Here is an 18,176-nt window from a genome sequence, read left to right as displayed (position 1 = left end):
TGTCCTGCGTCTTTAATGATAGGTGAATACATTAGCATTACCTTTAAAAATCCACTACATTTCTACCTAGCTTTCTTGTATTGTCTTTCTTCAGGATACAAGTGGAGACCTTTTCCAATTCACCTTCAGACACCTTCAATTTGAACAATCTTGTGTACATTATGAAACCGTGCCTTAGTTTCCCTAAGTGTAAAAAAAGAAATAGTAGTAACAACTACCACAAAGGTAGGTTGTAAGGATTAAATGAGTTACAATGCTGAAAAACCTAGACATATCTGACCCTGAGTAAAAATTCTGAGTTAGTTATTATCATTATGGGGTGGAGTGTCTTGCCTGCCTGGGGAAGACTCACTTCTCTCTAATCATCCTTTCTTTTTCCAAACACAAAAGGTTGGGGAAAAAAGCAAACACCATGTTTTTTAATCTCACTGACAGGTTCCTCTAGTCCTCTCAGTATTAAAAGCTTCATAATTTTGCAGTGCTTCGTTTGGCTGCTGTAATCAATTTATCCAAATCGTAATGTGTTTTTCTGCACGTTTTTAGCATACCATTAGTCTTTACAAAGTAACGTTTTTCCTGTTGTGAAAGTTTGCAGTTTGTATTCCTTCTCTTTCTTCCCATTACTGGGTATTGAAAGCAGGATGCTTTGCTCCTGAGCTAAATCCTCAGTCTTTTATTTTATTAATTTTAAGGCAGGATAAACTGAAGGCTGTCCTCGAATGAACTCTGGGACTTCGGGTACAGGACACCGTACTGGGCTGCAGTTTGTATCCTTGGTGATTATTACTGTTACTGGCAGCCCAGCCAGAGAACCTCCCTGGATCCTGGCTGGTGGAATTTGGCATCCTGCCTGCGTGAGAAATACGCAAATGATGTAAAAAGGAAGAATGAATTTTATGCAGTTTGACCTAATTGGGGAGAAGCAGCTGGATTGTTTCTCTGCCTGTCGCGCAGAAGCTGTTAGGATTTATAGAAACAAAAAGCCAAGTGATTTACATATGTTAATTTAGCCAGGTGGTGCTAGCCTGAGAATCCCCAAGCTTCCTGATGCCCAGCCAGGCCACTGTGGGTGGTGTTTTCAGTTTTCATTCTCAACATGGGGAAATTCAGGATTCAGAAAAGCAGTTATCAGGAAGTTGCTTTGAATTTTAAAGGGACTGTTTCATTGTGAGTTGCAATCATGTGTTGTTACTGGTCGTTACTTAGAAGTTAAAAGTGTCATGTTTACTAATTCAGTTTCACAACTTCCTGTCTCTGAAATTTTGTTCATCTTTAGATCTACCCTCAGTCCATTGTTCTTATCATTGCTCATGGTAAAATGCTTCTCCCAAAGTTGATTTCTAGTTGTGAACTGATTGGGTGTTTGATTCATATAGCTAGATTTCTTATTGTCCCTGTGTGGATATTCCATTTGCAGCTCAAATTTTCTGTTTGAAACTCATCTAATACTGTTAACTGCTTCACCATCTTCATGGAAAAAGAGGATGTTGTCTTGTTCATTCTCTGGGACTGTGTTTCTTTGTAATGCATTCTCCTGAGAACCCTTTTTTTTATTTTTAGAATTTTTTTAATATTTATTTTTTAGTTTTCGGTGGACACAACATCTTTATTTTATTTTTATGTGGTGCTGAGGACCGAACCCAGTGCCCCGCGCATGCCAGGCGAGCTCGTTACCGCTTGAGCCACATCCCCAGCCCCGAGAAGCCTTTTTTTAAAAAAATATTTTTTAGTATTGATGGACCTGTATTTTATTCATTTATTTATATATGGTGCTGAGAATTGAACCCAGTGCCTCACACATATGAGGCAAGCACTCTACCACTGAGCCACAACCCCAGCCCCAAGAACCCACTTTTAAATTTTTGTTATTTTGGTCCTAGGGATTGAACTTCACCACTGAGCTATGTGTTGCTAAGGCTGCCCTCAAACTTGTGATCCTCCTGCCTCAGCCTCCTGAGTTGCTGGGATTACAACTGGGGTGTGCCACTGTGCTCTGCTAGAACCCATTCTTTTTTTTGGGAGCGGGATACCAGGGTTTGAACTAAGGGGCACTCGACCACTGAGCCACATCCCCAGCCCTATTTTGTATTTTATTTTTAGACAGGATCTCACTGAGTTGCTTAGCACCTCGATATTGCTGAGGTTGACATGGAACTCACGATCCTCCTGTCTCAGCCTTCCAAGGTGCTGGGATTAACAGGTGTGCGCCACCGTACCCGGGGCTTCTAGAACCCATTCTTTGAACTGAATTATCCTAAGTCTTGGTGACAGCAAGGTGGATGAAACCATCAAACATAAACTAAGTCTTATTCTGGAGGTGTGGTTTGTTTTTCCCAAATGCAACCAACTCCCAGTACTTTTAGGCTTTGTAGTTACAGCGTAATACCACCAGAGGGAGATAGTTCCTTACTGTTGTGCTCCATGGCAGTGTGCCTTATGGAAGGCATTAGCAGGACATTTCTGGGGCAGAATTTTCAGAGACCAAAAGATCTAACCTTTGGAAATCATATGAGTTTGCTACAAAGGAAATAGATTTTGTTCCACCAAATGGGAAATCAGAAAGCCATCCCTAGATAAACATAGAGACCCTGGCAACCTTGGGCAAGTTCTTTTTTTTTTTAATATTTATTTTTCAGTTTTCGGTGAACACAACATCTTTATTTTTATGTGGTGCTGAGGATTGAACCCAGTGCCCTGCGCATGCCAGGCGAACGCGCCATCGCTTGAGCCACATCCCCAGCCCTTGGGCAAGTTGTTTACCCTCTTGATCTGTTTGGTTATTTGTTAAGTGAGGGCATGAGAATCAATAAACAAATAAAATTGGAATGTAGAGGCAGTTTCGTCCTCTCAGAAAGTTAAGAGAGTGACATACACATATATAGGCAGAGACCCTAAGCCATCGACTCCTGTTTCTTGTGTAGTATGTCCAAGACATGATTCATGTTTGGCTTGTATGTTGGAAACATGCACCCAGCAGGCACCTTGGATACACCACATAAAACACTGATATGTGGGGGCTGGGGTTATAGCTTAGTGGTAGAGCGCTTCCCTAGCATGTGTGAGGCACTGGGTCCGATCCTTAGCACCACATAATAAATAAATAAATAAATAGTATTATGTCCATCTACAACTAAAAAAAATATTGAAAAAAACCCCACTGATACGTGATGGGGATACAAACACAAAAGTCATAGTGAGAGAACTGTTATGATAGCCAATTTGAGGCTATGTAGACAGTTAAGAAATTAGTGGTAGGGGCTGGGGTTGTGGCTCAGCGGTAGAGCGCTCGCCTAGCATGCACAGGGCCCTAGGTTGTATCATCGGCACCACATAAAACTAAATGTTTGGAATAAATGTATTGTGTTCAACTAAAACTAAAAAATATAAATATTTTTTTTAAAAAAAGAAAGAAATTAGTGGTAAAGCAGGGCACAGTGGGAGTGGGTGTGGTTTAGTGGTAGAGCCCTTGGCCTAGCACGCAGGATGTCCTGGATACGATCCCTCAGCAGCAACACACACAGAGAAGTGGCAGTTTGCTCATATCTAAAATGTACATGCCTTTTGACTAGAAAAAATGAAATGTAGAATTATGGTATAGTCATACAAAGGAATAGAATACAACTGTTAATAAAGTTTAGATGGTCCTAAATGTACTGATATTGACTGAGTTCTAAGAACTACTTGTGTTTTTTTTTTTTTCTTTAAAGCAAGGAAGAGTAGTGTGTTTAGCATGCTGCTATTTGTAGGTTTGCTTTATTTGTTTGTGTGTGTTTGTGTGTGTGTGTGTGTGTGTCCGTGAATCTGGAAGGATAAAAAAAAAAGTTGTAACAGAGCAGTCTTGGTAGAGGGAAGGGGTGACTAGGTAACTTGGGGATCAGTAGCCTGGGGGCCACCCTGAATAGGAGGTGAGCACCCCACCCTTAGCCTTGAGTAACAGGGGTATGGAACTGGATCAAGTGGGCCTTACCTTGCTTTGCAAGGAAGTGCAGCTCTGGGATTGGGCGTCATCCAATGGGACTGGGCTACATCCCTTGTCCCCCCCCCACCCCATTTGTTGTAACACAATCCCTTGCCTTATTTGGGTGGAATGTCTTCCCCCTAATAAAAACAGGGTTCGGGGTACACTTGCTCTCTTGCTTCCCTTGCTCCTCTAGTTCTCCAGCATGGGAGCTGAACCATCCTTGACCCTCAAAAAAGGTATTTTGTGTTTGTGTGGTCTCTTCATTGCCAGCCCAATTCATGGGGAATGACCCTGAATCCATCGCCCATGTGGGACGTGACACAGTAGGATAAACTTAACCAGCTAATTATTATCATTATTATTTTTTGTGGTGCTGGGGATCAAACCCATGGCCTTGTGCCTGTAAGGTGAGCACTTTAGCAACTGAGCTAAATCCCCAGCCCCAATTATTATTATTATTGTGTGTGGTGCTGGGGTTGGAACGGAGGGCCTTGCACATGCGAGGTAAGTGCTTTAAAACTGAACTATGGGGCTGGGGACATGGCTTAAGTGGTAATGCGCTCGCCTGGGCCTGGCATGCACAGGGCGCTGAGTTCGATCCTCAGCACCACATAAAATAAAAAATAAAGATGTTGTGTCTGCCGAAAACTAAAAAATAAATATTAAAAAAATTCTCTCTCTTTAAAAAAAAAAAAAAAAAGAACTATGCTCCCAACCCTAACTTCATTTTTATTATGTCTTTTGAATGTCATACTATGTCTATGTATTACTTATTTTAAGTAAGTAAAAATGTACAAAATAAATTTCAGTAATTGATTTTTGAGATCATCTTGTGTGAACTTACTGGAAAGACTCTAGTCCCGCCTTTCATCCCAGCCTCAACCTCTCTCCAGTCCTGTTCCAGTCACCCTTCATACTGCAGAGACTATTCTGAGACAGTTTTCATCACATGTCCTTTCTGCCCCAATTCTCCACAACCTTGGAGGAAAGGTCTAGTCTTCCTCCTGATCATCCAAACTTGACTTCAAGCTTTTTTTTTTTCCCCCAGTACGGGGGATTAAATGCAAGGGCACTCTCCCACTCAGCCACATCCCCATCCCTTTTTATTTTTTATTTTGAGGCCTCAAACTTGCTATCCTCCTGGCTCAGCCTCCCGAATGGGATTACAGGCATGTGCCACTGTACCTGGTGCCTGGCCTCAATCTTATTTCCCTAAATTTGTCAGAAGATAGGTTTTGCAGCGTTCAAGAGCACAGGCTTTGAAATCAGACCTGGTTTCAAACCCTGCCTGTGACCATAGTGAACTATTTGATCCCTAAAAGCCTCAGTTTCCTCATTCATTAAATAAGCACAATAACAGAAACAACATACCAATGATTGGCACCTAATAAAAGTATTCAGTAAGCATCAGCTGTGATTATTATTATTATTATTTTGTACTGGGGATTAAACCCAGAGGTGTTTTATCACTGAGCTACATCCCCAGCCCCTCTTTTATTTTGAGGCAGGGTCTCACTAAGTTGCTTAGAGCCTTGCTAAGTTACTGAGGTTGTCTTTGAACTTGTGATCCTCCTAGCTCAGCTCCCCTGGCCATTAGAATTACAGGCATATTGCTACCACATCCAGAAACTGATTATTTTTTAAAAATTTGCTTTAGTCAGGTGTAGTGGCACATGCCTATAATCCCAGCAGCTTGGGTGGCTGAGACAGGAGGGTTGCAAGTTCAAAGCCAGTTTCATCAATTTAGGCCCTGAGCAATTGTATTAGAGCCTGTCTCAAAATAAAAAATAAAAGAGGATGGGGCATGTGGCTCATTTGCTAAGTGCCCCTTGGGTTTAATCCCCAGTACCCCCCCCCCAAAAAAAAGTAATTTGCTTTAATAATAACATTTTCATGCTTAACACAATTTGTAGTTTTTGTTTTGGCTTAGTTACTTGTTTATTGTCTCTTTCTACGTATATTGTAGGAGCTTTCATGAGGGAAGAGACCTTGTTTTATTTAAAAATACATACCACAGGGGCTGGTAGAGCACCTGTCTTGCACGTAAGAGGCACTGGGTTCAATCCTCAGCACCACATAAAAATCAGTAAATAAAGATATTGTGTCCATCTACAACTAAAAATATATATATCAAAAAAATACATGCCACATTGTCTGACACATTGTAGGTATTCACTAAATTTTTGTTTACTGCACGCCTTCTTGTAGTCAAATTCCCTGTTCATTTTTTTCCTTCAACAAATATTTAGTGAGTCCCTACTGTATGCTGGTCTCTATTAGATGTAGGTGATAAAGCAGTGAGCAAAACAGACAAAAATCCCTGCTATCTTTGAACTATGACAGGATGCATCGATCCTTCATTTGAACATGTTGTAACATGCTCTAGCTGTTCCAACCCTGACTGGGCATCAGTATCCCTGGGGAGCTTTAAAAAGTCTATGGCAGTGCTCTGCGACAGGCCCTGGAACCAGAATTTTAAAAATAGTGGTTCCAGTGCTATCGGGGAGAAGGATTCACAATTCTATGACTTTTTAAAAAACTTTTTTTTTGTTCTTTTGTTCTTTTTTGGTGGTGCTGGGAATTGAACCCAGGGCTTCGGGCATGCTAGGCAAGAGCTATCAGAGCTTAATTGTGCCTCGCTAAATTGCTGAGGCTGGTCCTGAACTTATGATCGTCTTGCCTCAGCTTCAGGAGTTGATTATATTATACACGTCTGCCATCGTGCCCAGTTTAGACTTGGGGCTTTAAATGACATGATTTAAATATCCTTTTTACCAGTTTTAATGAACAATTTTCCCTTTTGTGGTGATAGTTCCTAAATAAAAGCCAGAGTTTTTTGTTTTTGGTACATGATCTCGCTATGTTGCCCAGGTTGGTCTTGAACTCCTGGACTCAAGCGATTCTCTTGCCTTCTGAGTAGCTGGAACCACGGGAGTGTACCACCAGAACCTGCAGAACTTGGCTTCTGACCCAGACCTATGTTCAAAGAATAGCCCAGGAGATCTGCTCTTATCCAGGGCTGTTGCAGGCAGGCAGCCCAAGGTTGCTCCTGTGATAGGCACAGAGCTCCGCATCTCTGGCATATCTTCAGACCACATGCTGCAGGAATAAGTTCCTCAAGGTTGTCACAGGAGCATCAGTTGCACCCTTGGAGGGGGACTTTGGTGGACCCCATCTCCTAGTGATAGTGAGCAGCAGTACAGGGGCCTGGGAATCAGATAGGTCTATTTGAATCTCGTCTCTTCCTGGCCCTGGCTTGCTTCTACTGCTAGGTGATGGCTCTGCACCTTACTTTTCTTATCCGAAAGGTGTAGGTAGTAACGACTCACACATGGTTGGTACAGTTTTGAGACGCTCTGCTTGCTCTGCTTGCCTCCAAAGGTTTCCCTCCCCCAGGTGACATCCAAGGGCACTTCCATGGGCCACAGCCCTCATAGGTTCCCACTGGGACCTCGGGGGCACAACTGAATTAATTTCCTGGTTAAACGTCATAGTTTCAAACCACTGGGAAAACCGCCCTGTTGCCCCAGGCAGCGCAGCGGATATAGGTCTGAGGCCAAATCTCGGGAAGCTTCGCTCCACTAGGTTGCCTTCAAACCTCCGGGAGAAAACCCTTCTCAACATGGCGCCGCCCTGTGGCCGCGCCGCGCCTTTCCGCCGCGTTGACGTGAGTGCGCGCGCGTCCTCCGCGCTGAGTCTCGACGCATGCGCGCTCCGTGCTGTCTTCTCCCGGCCAGAGCAGCAGTATCCGCGGCGGCGTTTGAGTGGAGGAAGATGGCGGCTCCGGGCGGCTCGGGGTCCCGCCAGCTGTGAGGATACCCGAGCACGGCCAGCGCGACCTGGGGCAGAGCGCCTCTGCTCTGGCCCTGTCCTCGGCTCCCTCCCCACAGTCGCCAGCGGAGAGAACCCGAGAGCGTGGAGCGGGTGGGCCAGGTGAGGCCTCTCCTCCCGAGCCGCGGCTGGCAGCCGGCGCCTCCTGCCCTTTATGCCCCGGGGGCAGTGGGCGCGGGGTCCATGCAGGCCCGGCATCCTGCTCCGGGGTCGGTCCTGGCCAATCTGGGCCTTGCTGTCGTCATCGTCGGTTCCCCTGGGTGAGGCGGGGAGAAGGAGAGCCCCTTTACAGCCAGCATTTCCCGTCCCTTTTCAGCGGGGCGGTTCTCGTCCCCCTCACTCGGTCCAGGAAGGGGTGTGTGGCCATGGCAAGGATGGTTTTAGGGGTGTCAAATAGGCTTTAACCCCCCCCCCCCCAGACCTTAACTCCCTGCGAGAGGAGCTGGAGGCTGGTGCTCTCCAAAATTGGGTCCGCGGCGAGGGGCCCGCATCTCGAAAGCTGCAGCTGCAAAGGGATGATTTTGGGATTGGCTTGCAAAATAAAACAGCAGCAGCCTTTCCTCACCCCTCGATATATGAATGTTGCCTTGGAGAAGTGGGAACAGCGGATCTCCTTGCTTGAGACTGCAGTCCACGTTGTGACTGAGGACGCCTTTTCTTGGTGAGAATTGTTTGTGCAATGGGAACGGTTGAGGGTGGGAACGATTTGTAAATGAAGAAAACACAATTGTAAGATCTCGGTAGTCTGCAGAATAACTTCAGCGCTCAGGGAGTTCGTTTGAAACCTTTGGATTGTTAAGCCAGAATAACCATTTGCTTTGTCTGTTGGATCTCCCCACTTTTATTAGGAAAATAAAAGCTTCATTTCTTCGCTGCCGAAGTCTTTGGACTTTTCTGTGGTGGGCTTCCCACCGAGCTAGATGAAGATCCAGACACATTACCAGTTCTTACTTGCTGGCAGCGACATTGTGCTGTGCTGGTTAATTCCTTTTTGAGAATAACTTTTTGTTGTTCAAATGCTGTTTGGGAGCCTTTGGCTTAGTTTCTCTCAGGTAGGGAAGCTAACTTGAAGCCTTGAGGAATGATGGCTTCAGTGGTAATTGTGCTTTGGGGAATGGTTGTGGCCATTGCTTTTGCTTGAACTCACCAAATACCTTTTGTAACATATACCTTTGGTTTTATTTGTGCTGAAGAAAGATGACATCATGGATTTAAAGAGACATGGAAAATTTGAGAAGAAATACTCTCATTTAGAATTCATTCTGTGCCTCTTACATTGAATAGTGATGTTGTGTGTCAAATTGCTAACTTTGAGTTTATTCATGTGTATAATCTGGTTGGGTGTCTTTTCTGTTGTACATAGTCATTTTGTACCCTGAAACTGTTTGCTTTTGACCACCCCAATATAAGCTTATTATTCAATCTACATGGACCCACGGGTTTGTTTTGCCCTTTAAAAAGCTTTTAATTGTTAAAATGGTAGCTGTTTAGTTTAATATTGGCTAGTTCTTTAAGCATTTTTTCCTTTTCTATTTTTAAATCCAGGTGCTTTCCATAGAATTTGTAGATTTTTTTTAGTGTCTTTGCTAAAGAAGTAAACTTGCACTAACAGTAGAAAATTGGAAAGCCACTCTATGTATTAATTTGCTAATAGTCTTGAAATTAATGCAGTAAAACATCCTGGTGGTTTGAGAGTGTGCTTTTTGGCATAATATGTTGCATTGTTGTGCTAAATCATCATTAGATATTGATGCAACTTCATGACATCCATGACATCATTCTCTCCCCATCACTTCTACTTTTGTAATTCCTTACCATTCTCAGTTACAAAAAGAACAGGATCAGGAAAAATAGCTTAGGATGCCTCAAATTCTAGAAGGGCCTTTAATGTCTCTTTATGTAGTTAAAACCTTCAGTAAGATTCAGAGCTGTGTGATTGGTAACTATTATGAAGTGCAAGCAAAGAAAATGCTAGCAAAGCCTGAGTTTTATGAAAATATTGAGGTCCCCAGGAGAGGCTGTCTCAAAGAAAAACAAATATGTGCTTATCTTTGTGATTTCAGAGCTGTCAACAATTCTTATAAGAAACTAGAGCCATTTAGTTATAAATAATGACATTCCCACTTCAGAAGATTGTTATGTGGGTCATAAGAGGTAATGTTTGTGAAGGTGCTTTGTAGATGTCAAATGAAAGGTAAATGTAAGATTATTTCTATTCTATGAAATCCTTATTTAAGGGTGCTGTCTGTACTAGGTATTTTGGGAGGGAGGTACTAATGATGCTAATTAAGAACAGGCAGCTTTTGGTATGAAGTTGCCTGAAGTCTGATTGGGAAACTGGACAAGGAAACCACTTAAGCTTATTGTAGTATATATAAGAAGTACATTGAGGGGCTGGGTTGTCGCTCAGTGGTAGAGTGCTTGCCTAGCATGTGTAAGGCACTGGGTTTGATTCTCAGCACTGCATATAAATAAATAAAGGTCCATCCATAGCTTAAAAAATGAAATGCATTGAATCCAACAGGGGAGTCAAGGAAGGCTTCTTGAAGTTGGCAGCATTTCCCCCAGTCTATCTTATTGTTCTGCAAAAAAAAGTCTGCCTTTTGTGTGTGACTTGCTTTTTATAAAAACTTTTTAAAAATTCTGTCATCAGTTCTTTTCCTGTTTTATTCATTCATTGTCATGACACTTCCCACACAGTATGCCCTAGTTATGGTTTCTGCATTCTCAAAAATTCAGCAGTCTTGGGAGAACCTTTCTGAGTGAGTCAGAAGCACAGGCAGCAAACACAAACATTGCAGCTGCAATTAAAATATCCCAGATTACTAAGTGGTGATAACTTTATAGAGTGAGGCTTTTTTCGTTGTTTTTGTTTTGCCCGCTAGCACGAGAGGCATTGTATATTTTAATTTGATCATATTTAATTAATGTTGAGTTGTCATCCTTTAGAATGTCAGCTATGGTGGTTATTAGTACTGTTTCATTTTTCTGAATAATTAATAAAGTCCTGTTGGTTTTTGGGTGAAATTGGCAGCTTAAGCCAGAATTAACAATAAACTACTTTATAGAATCTGCTTATGTGAATTGAGATTGCTTAGTATCTCTGAAATTGAATTTCTGTATTTCTACAAAAGTTATGTATCTTAGTGCTGTAGTTGTTTTATAATTAATTTAGCATGTTGTTGTCTATATTGCTAGAATTTTATGTGTTTTTGAATAGAGTAGAATCTTTATGTGGCACTGTTATTTGAGTACATGCCATCTGTATCTTCACTGAAAAGGAGTGTTTTAAGGTTGTGGTTGACAGAAAAGTAGTGTGTTAATTTATCTGTATTGTGACAGTTACATGTAAGAGAGTATGACTTATATACAAGTCATTTTAAAATTGCCCTATGTTAAGCTCATAATGCAGTTTATTTTTAAAAATGTTTCCCGTGACATTCTTCTAAAAGTTTTGTAAGATTATGATTTAGTGGCATTCCTGTACCTTTAATTTTGCATTTCCTTATTCATGCATGTATTAGAAAGCAAATTTGCTTTGAATTCTGATTGTTCTTGTATTAAATTTATATATTGCAAAGTTTTCTGTTGAAATTTTTTCCAGTATTATTCTGTTTTGCTTCAAATGTGCAAATATATATATATATTTTGGTACCAGGAATAGAACTGAGCCACATCCCCAGCCCATTTTTAATTTTTAAAAAAATTTTTTTAGAGAATTTTAATATTTATTTTTTTTAGTTTTCGGCGGACACATCTTTGTTTGTATGTGGTGCTGAGGATCGAACCCGGGCCGCACGCATGGCAGGCGAGCGCGCTACCGCTTGAGCCACATCCCAAGCCCCAATTTTTTATTTTGAGATAGGACCTCGCTAAGTTTCTGAGACTGGCCTTGAATCTACAATCCTCTTGCCTTAGCCTCCCAAGTCACTGGGATTACAGGTGTATGCCACTACATTGAGCTTAGTATCTTGTCCTTTGATAGACACACACATACTTGTGTAATCATACATATGCAAATATATGTAAATTTATAAGCATATACAAATATACATAAACAATATAGAAATATTGTAAATATATAGGTATTACACAAAGCAGTAGTTACTTGTAACTACTATTTTTGTAAAACTATTTTCCTGTTCTGAATTGTAGATTAACTTAAACTAACTTCTTTTCTCTCTCTGTTGCTGGTGATTGAGCTCAGGATGTGACATGTGCTGAGCCCCCAGTTCTCATTCTACCGCTGAAGTACATCCTCTGCCCCTGACAGCAACTTATTTTCATTTTTAGTAATATGTAGATTTGAGGTAGTTCATTTACTTTCTATAAAGGCAAATCACTTTTAGTTTTAGCTGGTATTATTTCCTTAGACTATTTAGGATAATTTTATTTCATTTGTTTTAAGGAATTCATTAGTACAGAATGTTCTTCCAAATTTGTTTATTCTCTAAGACAAAATACTTAATTCTTTGCTTTTCATTCTAAAGTTTCTTAGTAAAGAATTGGTGCAATAGTCACCTCAGTGGTGGTAAATAAATTTCTTTGCTATTTTCTGTATTACTGTAGGCACATGGATTTTGATTTATTCATTATTTTACACTTACTTATAGCCATTAGTCTTTTTTCCCCCCAGTTTATAGCTGTAGATGGACAGCATGCCTTTATTTGTTTAGTTTTTTTATGTGGTGCTAAGGATTGAAACCAGTGCCTCACACATGCTAGGCAAGCGCTCTGCCACTGAACTACAACCCCAGCCTTGCCATTAGTCTTTTTGATGCAGAAATTTGGCCAATATAAGCCTATTTAAGATGATGTTGGCTAGATGTGGTGGTGCACACCTGCAATCCCAGTGGCTCGGGAGGCTGAGGCAGAAGGATTGCAAGTTCAAAGCCACCTTCAGCAGCCACGGGGCACTAAGCAACTCAGTGAGACCCTGTCTCTAAATAAATAAAATGCAGGGGCTGGGGATGTGGCTCAAGCGGTAGCGCGCTCGCCTGCCGTGCGTGCGGCCCGGGTTCGATCCTCAGCATACAAACAAAGATGTTGTGTCCGCCGAAAACTAAAAAATAAATATTAAAATTCTCTCTCTCTCTCTCTCAAAATAAATAAATAAATAAATAAATAAATAAAATACAAAAAGGGCTGGGGATGTGACTCAGTGGTTGAATGCCCTTGAGTTCAATCCCCTGGTACAAAAAAAAAAAAAAAGATGGTGTTGTATCCTTTTGACATGGACATGCCTCTTCAGTTGAAGAACTTGGTTTTAATAGTGTTAACATTTGTTTGCTTTATCCTATTTATATATAGGATTTTAAGTATATTTTCTGTATTGGTATTAACAAAATTCCTGAGGTACATTTAAGATTTTTTGTAGTTCTTTTTATGCTTAGAATATTCTTTCCATCAGAATCCAGCCCTAAACTGGGAACCATGCTAGATATTTCAAACAGAAATGATTTAATACAGGGAATTAGTTATATGTGTGATGCCAGACTGGAAGGCAAAAAAAGAGTAGGTGGAGATAATTTAGAGACTAGTAACTGTAGGATGAAACAGTTAATACCTCAAGGGATGGGGGAACAAAAGGGAAGAGAGAGTATTACTAGAACTTCTAAGGATATAGAGGAGAGGTTACCACCTCAGACACTACTGCAGCTTTCAGAGCTGGACTCTGAGGAGGAATTATGAAGGGTTGTTACATAGCTGGTGCTTGGACCATCATCCTCATTTAGTTGTTTTGGGTTTATCTTTTTAATGTTTATTTTTGCAGAATTCTACATACCTTCCTTTTTCTTTTTTCTTGCACAGAAGTTTACCCTACTACACAGCTTCTTCAGCATCTTGCTGTTTTCACTTATGGAGATCAACCACGTTCAGGCAGGAAATCCTTATTCATTTTCACAGCTTTATTGATATAGTAGGATTTGTTCAACTGATCTCCTTTTGATTCATGTTGGTAAATAATGCTTTATTGCTGATCTTTTAAGAACAGATTATGGGATAATGTAAGTTTTAGAAGTGTGATTAGGGGTTTTCAGAACTTGCATCTGCAGTGCTTGTTGGTAAAAAAAAAAACAACTTTTTTTTGAGGGGGTACTGGGGATTGAACTCAGGGTTCCTCAACCACTGAGCCAACATCTCAGGCCCTATATTGTATTTTATTTAGAGACAGGGCCTCACTGAGTTGCTTAGCACCTTGCTGTTGCTGAGGCTGGCTTTGAACTTGTGATCCTTCTGCCTCAGTGTCCTGAGTTGCTGGGATTACAGGCATGCACTCGGCACCTGGCATGTTGGTAAAATTAAGGTTCCTGAATCCATCCCTAAATTTATAAACAATCTCCAGGAAATCTACCTGCTAGGGGATTTTTTTTTTTTTTTAAGAGTGAGAGAGAATTTTTTAATATTTATTTTTTAGGTTTCAGTGGACACAACATTTATTTTATTTTTATGTTGTGCTGAGGATCGAACCCAGCGCCCTGTGCATGCCAGGTGGGCGCGCTATCATTTGAGCCACATCCCCAGCCCTGCTAGGGGATTTTTATGACCAGGCGAGATTCTGATCCAAAGATTTGCTTTATGTGCAAATGCCTCTATCTTTTAGATTTCCTGGGAATTAAGGAGCAGTCAAGACATCATCTACCTTTCATGAATTTATAATTTGGTTAAGGAGAAAAGTCATACATAAAAAATTGTCAATTCTAGGAGCTGGGTTGTGGCTCAGTGGTAGACCACTTGCCTAGCATGTGTGAGGCACTGGGTTTGATTCCTAGCACCGCATATAAATAAATAAAATAAAGGTCCATTGACAACTAAACATTATTTAAAAAAAAAAAAATCTCAACTCTGGTGATGTAGCAGGTACTCTCCTCTTCTAGAAGATGAGGGTTTCAGTCAGGAGAAGGAGAGCATTGCTTTGCTGTAACTAATACTGGGAAAAAGACATGGAAATGAATTTTTTTTTTTTTTTTTTTTTTTTGTAGTGCTGGGGATCGAACCCAGGGTCTTGTGCATGTGAGGCAAGCACTCTACTAACTAAGCTGTATCCCCAACCCCAGAAATGAAATTTTCTACCCCCTCACAGACTCATGTTAAATTTTTTTTTCTTTTGCAAAATACTGGTGTGTGCCAGTGGGAAGCTGTCTTTATATACAAACTGAGAGATTTAATAGGATCATTGTAGGACTGTAGTTTTGAATTCTTCCCCCATGCTTCTAGACCACATTGAGTGAATTCCTAGAGACAACAAGCACTCTGTGGAACAGCTACTGATAAAAGCCCAGAGTCAAGGAGGTTACTCAGGTGTCTACTACTGTAGTGTAAGTGTAGATGACAATGACTGGCTTAGCAAGGGGATAATAGTAAACGAAAGGACATTTTGAAGAAAGCTAATAGGAGAAATTGAAAGTGTGTATGCAAGATAGTATGTAGTAGAATATGTTGTAATTCTTTCTTTTTCCTCCAGTACTGGGGATTGATTGAACCCAGGACTTCGTGTTTACTAGGAAGTAATCAGACTCAGTGTTCTACCACTGAGAACCCTCTTATTTTGAGATAGGGTCTTGCTAATTTGCCCTGCCTAGTTTAAATTTGGCAATCCTCCAGCCTCAGCATCCCAGGTAGCTGGGATTACACATGTACATTCACACCTGGCCACCAGCAGTATTTTAATGGTTACTTAAGACCTTGCTACTCAGGCTGGGTTGTGGCTCATCGGTAGAGTGCTTGCCTAGCACGTGTGAGGCACTGGGTTTGATCCACAGCACCACATAAAAATAAACAAAATAAAGGTATTGTGCCCAACTATAACTCAAAACAAAACAAAACAAAACAAAAAAGACCTTGCTACTCAAAGTCCACAGGCATTGGTATCATCAAAGTTAGAATCTAGGGCTGGGGTTGTGGCTCAGAGGTAGAGTGCTTGCCTAGTACGTGCAGGGCCCTGGGTTCGATCCTCAGCACCACATAAAAATAAATAAATAAAAGGTATTATGTCCAACCACAACTAAAAAATAAAATGTTAAAAAAAAAAAAGTTAGGGCTGGGGATGTGGCTCAAGTGGTAGCATGCTCGCCAGGCACGCGTGTGGCCCAGGTTCGATCCTCAGCACCACATACAAACAAAGATGTTGTGTCCGCCGATAAGAAAAATAAATAAATATTAAAAAAAAAAAAGTTAGAATCCAAAATGTGAAGTTGTATCCCAGGCTTACTGTAGCCAAATTTATAGTATGAACTAGATTCACATTAACATTTGAGAAGTACTGGACTTGTAAAAGATCCACTGAAATTCATCCTTTTTATCTCAGTTCCTGATGATTTTCTTCTACCTCTGACAGGTTAGTTTTGCTGTGCACACTTAGTAGAAATATGTGAGTATGTGTTCAGAAGGAAAGTTCAATTGCAGAAGTGTTTACACATTTAATATTATTAAAAGTCAAGTTAGCTAGATTTCTTTGTCTTGTAAGAAATACAGATGAGTGCATAAAATATGAAGTTTAAAGAATAATAAGCAAATACCTGGTAACCACCATCCAGGTCAAGAAAGAGAACATTGGGGCTGGGGTGGTGGCTCAGTGGTAAAGCACTTGCCTAGCACGCATGAGGCACTGGGTTCGATCCTCAGCCCACATAAAAAAATAAAAATAAAGTTATTAAAAAAAAAAAAAAGAAAGAGAACATTGCTGATGCCCAGGGTACCAAACAACTAAAAACAAAACAAAAAAAATTCTGATTACAGCCATTTACCTTTCTCCCAGAAAGAATCATTCTTTCTTTTTTTTTTTTTTTAGAGAGAGAGAGAGAGAATTTTCTTTAATATTTATTTTTTAGTTCTCGGTGGACACAACATCTTTGTTTTTTATGTGGTGCTGAGGATCGAACCCGGGCCGCACGCATGCCAGGCAAGCGCGCTACTGCTTGAGCCACATCCCCAGCCCCAGAAAGAATCATTCTTTTTTGATAATTTCCTTTCTATTCTAATACTTATTTTTTTTTAGTTGTAGTTGGACACAATATTTTTTATTTTATTTTTATTTATTTTTATGTGGTGCTGAGAATCGAACCCAGGGCCTCCCATGTGCTAGGCGAGCACTTTACCACTGAGCCACAACCCCAACCCCAGGGTCTGTGTTTTCATTTTGAGACTGGGGGGTTGTGGCTCAGTAGTGGAGCACTTAGCTCATATGAGCAGGGCCCTGGGCTCAATGCCCAGCATCACAAAAACAAAAACAACCAAATAGCTTTGCATCATGAAATTAATCCTGCAGCAATTTAAGGATAGATGGAGAGGGTAGGAGTGAGGAGGTGGGAAACAACGTAATCATCTGTGTTGCAGTAGTGAAGAGACATGTGGGCCTGATACAGAGCAGCAGTGGGAGGAATTGGAAGGAAGGGTGACTGTGAGAAAAATTTAACAACTGATCAGTTGTGGGAGGAAAGAAAAGAGGGAAAGCAAAAGATGACACCTTAGGTTTTATGTCAGAAAAACAGGAAGATACATAAGCATGTGACTGGGAAAATGTCCAATATGAATGTGGTATCAGGTGTCTAGAGGTAACTGAAAATACAAAAGGGAAGAGCTAGAGTTCAGTAGAATCAGGCCTAGAGTTAAGTTTGGGAACTATCCATCCATCCAGTCTTTTGAACAAATGTTTAATTGATTCAATACTGTTTGCCAGATGAACACATCAATTTCTAAACTCAAAGATCTCACAATCTAGTGAGTCATTTTCTTAGAGGTTATATTTGAAACTGCAATTGCCTGAGGAGAAAATGCAGCAAGGCAAGAAAAGACAAAAAATGGAATCTATATCACCATATTTTGGGTATGAAAGGAGAAAAAAACAACAAAATGAGGGGTCAGGGATATAGTAGAGACCAAGGGGAATGTTTAATCATCAAGAATTAACTTGAATTTGAGGAATTACAGTGGTGATACCAGGTGAAGTTGGGAATTTTCAGAAATTAGTTCTTTTTTTTGTACCAGTGGGATTGAGCTCAGGGACACTCAACCACTGAGCCTCCTATTTAATATTTTATTTAGAGACAGAGTCTCACTGAGTCTCACAGTTGCTGGGGCTGGCTTTGAACTCACAATCCTCTTATCCAGCTTCCTGAGTCACTGGGATTACAGGTGTGCGCCACCGCAGAAATTAGTTCTTTAAAAATTAAGTTTGCTGGGCTGGGGTTGTGCTCAGTGGTAGAGCACTTGCCTAGCACATATGAGGCCCTGGGTTCGATTCTCAGCACCACATATAAATAAATAAATGTCCATTGTTAACTAAAAGAATATTTTTAAAAAATTAAGTTTGCTGGGCATGGTGGTGTAATTCTGTAATCCCAGGGAGTCTGGAGGCTAAGGCAGGAGGATTGCAAGTTTGAGG

At 40.9% G+C, this 18,176-nt stretch overlaps 1 protein-coding gene across 4 annotated transcripts in view; it reads left to right on the top strand.

The window, feature by feature from the left end:
- Fbxo42 (F-box protein 42) overlaps nucleotides 1–18,176 on the top strand; it is a 99,493-nt gene that overhangs the window by 293 nt on the left and 81,024 nt on the right. For 2 of the 4 annotated variants that reach the window (XM_027951914.2, XM_027951915.2), the window contains exon 1: nucleotides 7,704–7,894. The exons of 1 other annotated variant lie outside the window; for it this stretch is intronic. The gene's annotated coding sequence lies outside the window, so the exon portion shown is untranslated. Of the gene's footprint in view, nucleotides 1–7,703; nucleotides 7,895–8,028; nucleotides 8,454–18,176 lie in introns of those variants that run through there. One more of the 4 variants, XM_027951916.2, reaches the window with a different exon arrangement.

Source organism: Marmota flaviventris, chromosome 10 (genome assembly GCF_047511675.1).
Source record: "Marmota flaviventris isolate mMarFla1 chromosome 10, mMarFla1.hap1, whole genome shotgun sequence".
Classification (NCBI taxonomy): domain Eukaryota; kingdom Metazoa; phylum Chordata; class Mammalia; order Rodentia; family Sciuridae; genus Marmota; species Marmota flaviventris.
The sequence above is the reverse complement of the archived record's forward strand: the minus strand, read 5'-3'. Positions and strand labels throughout refer to the sequence as shown.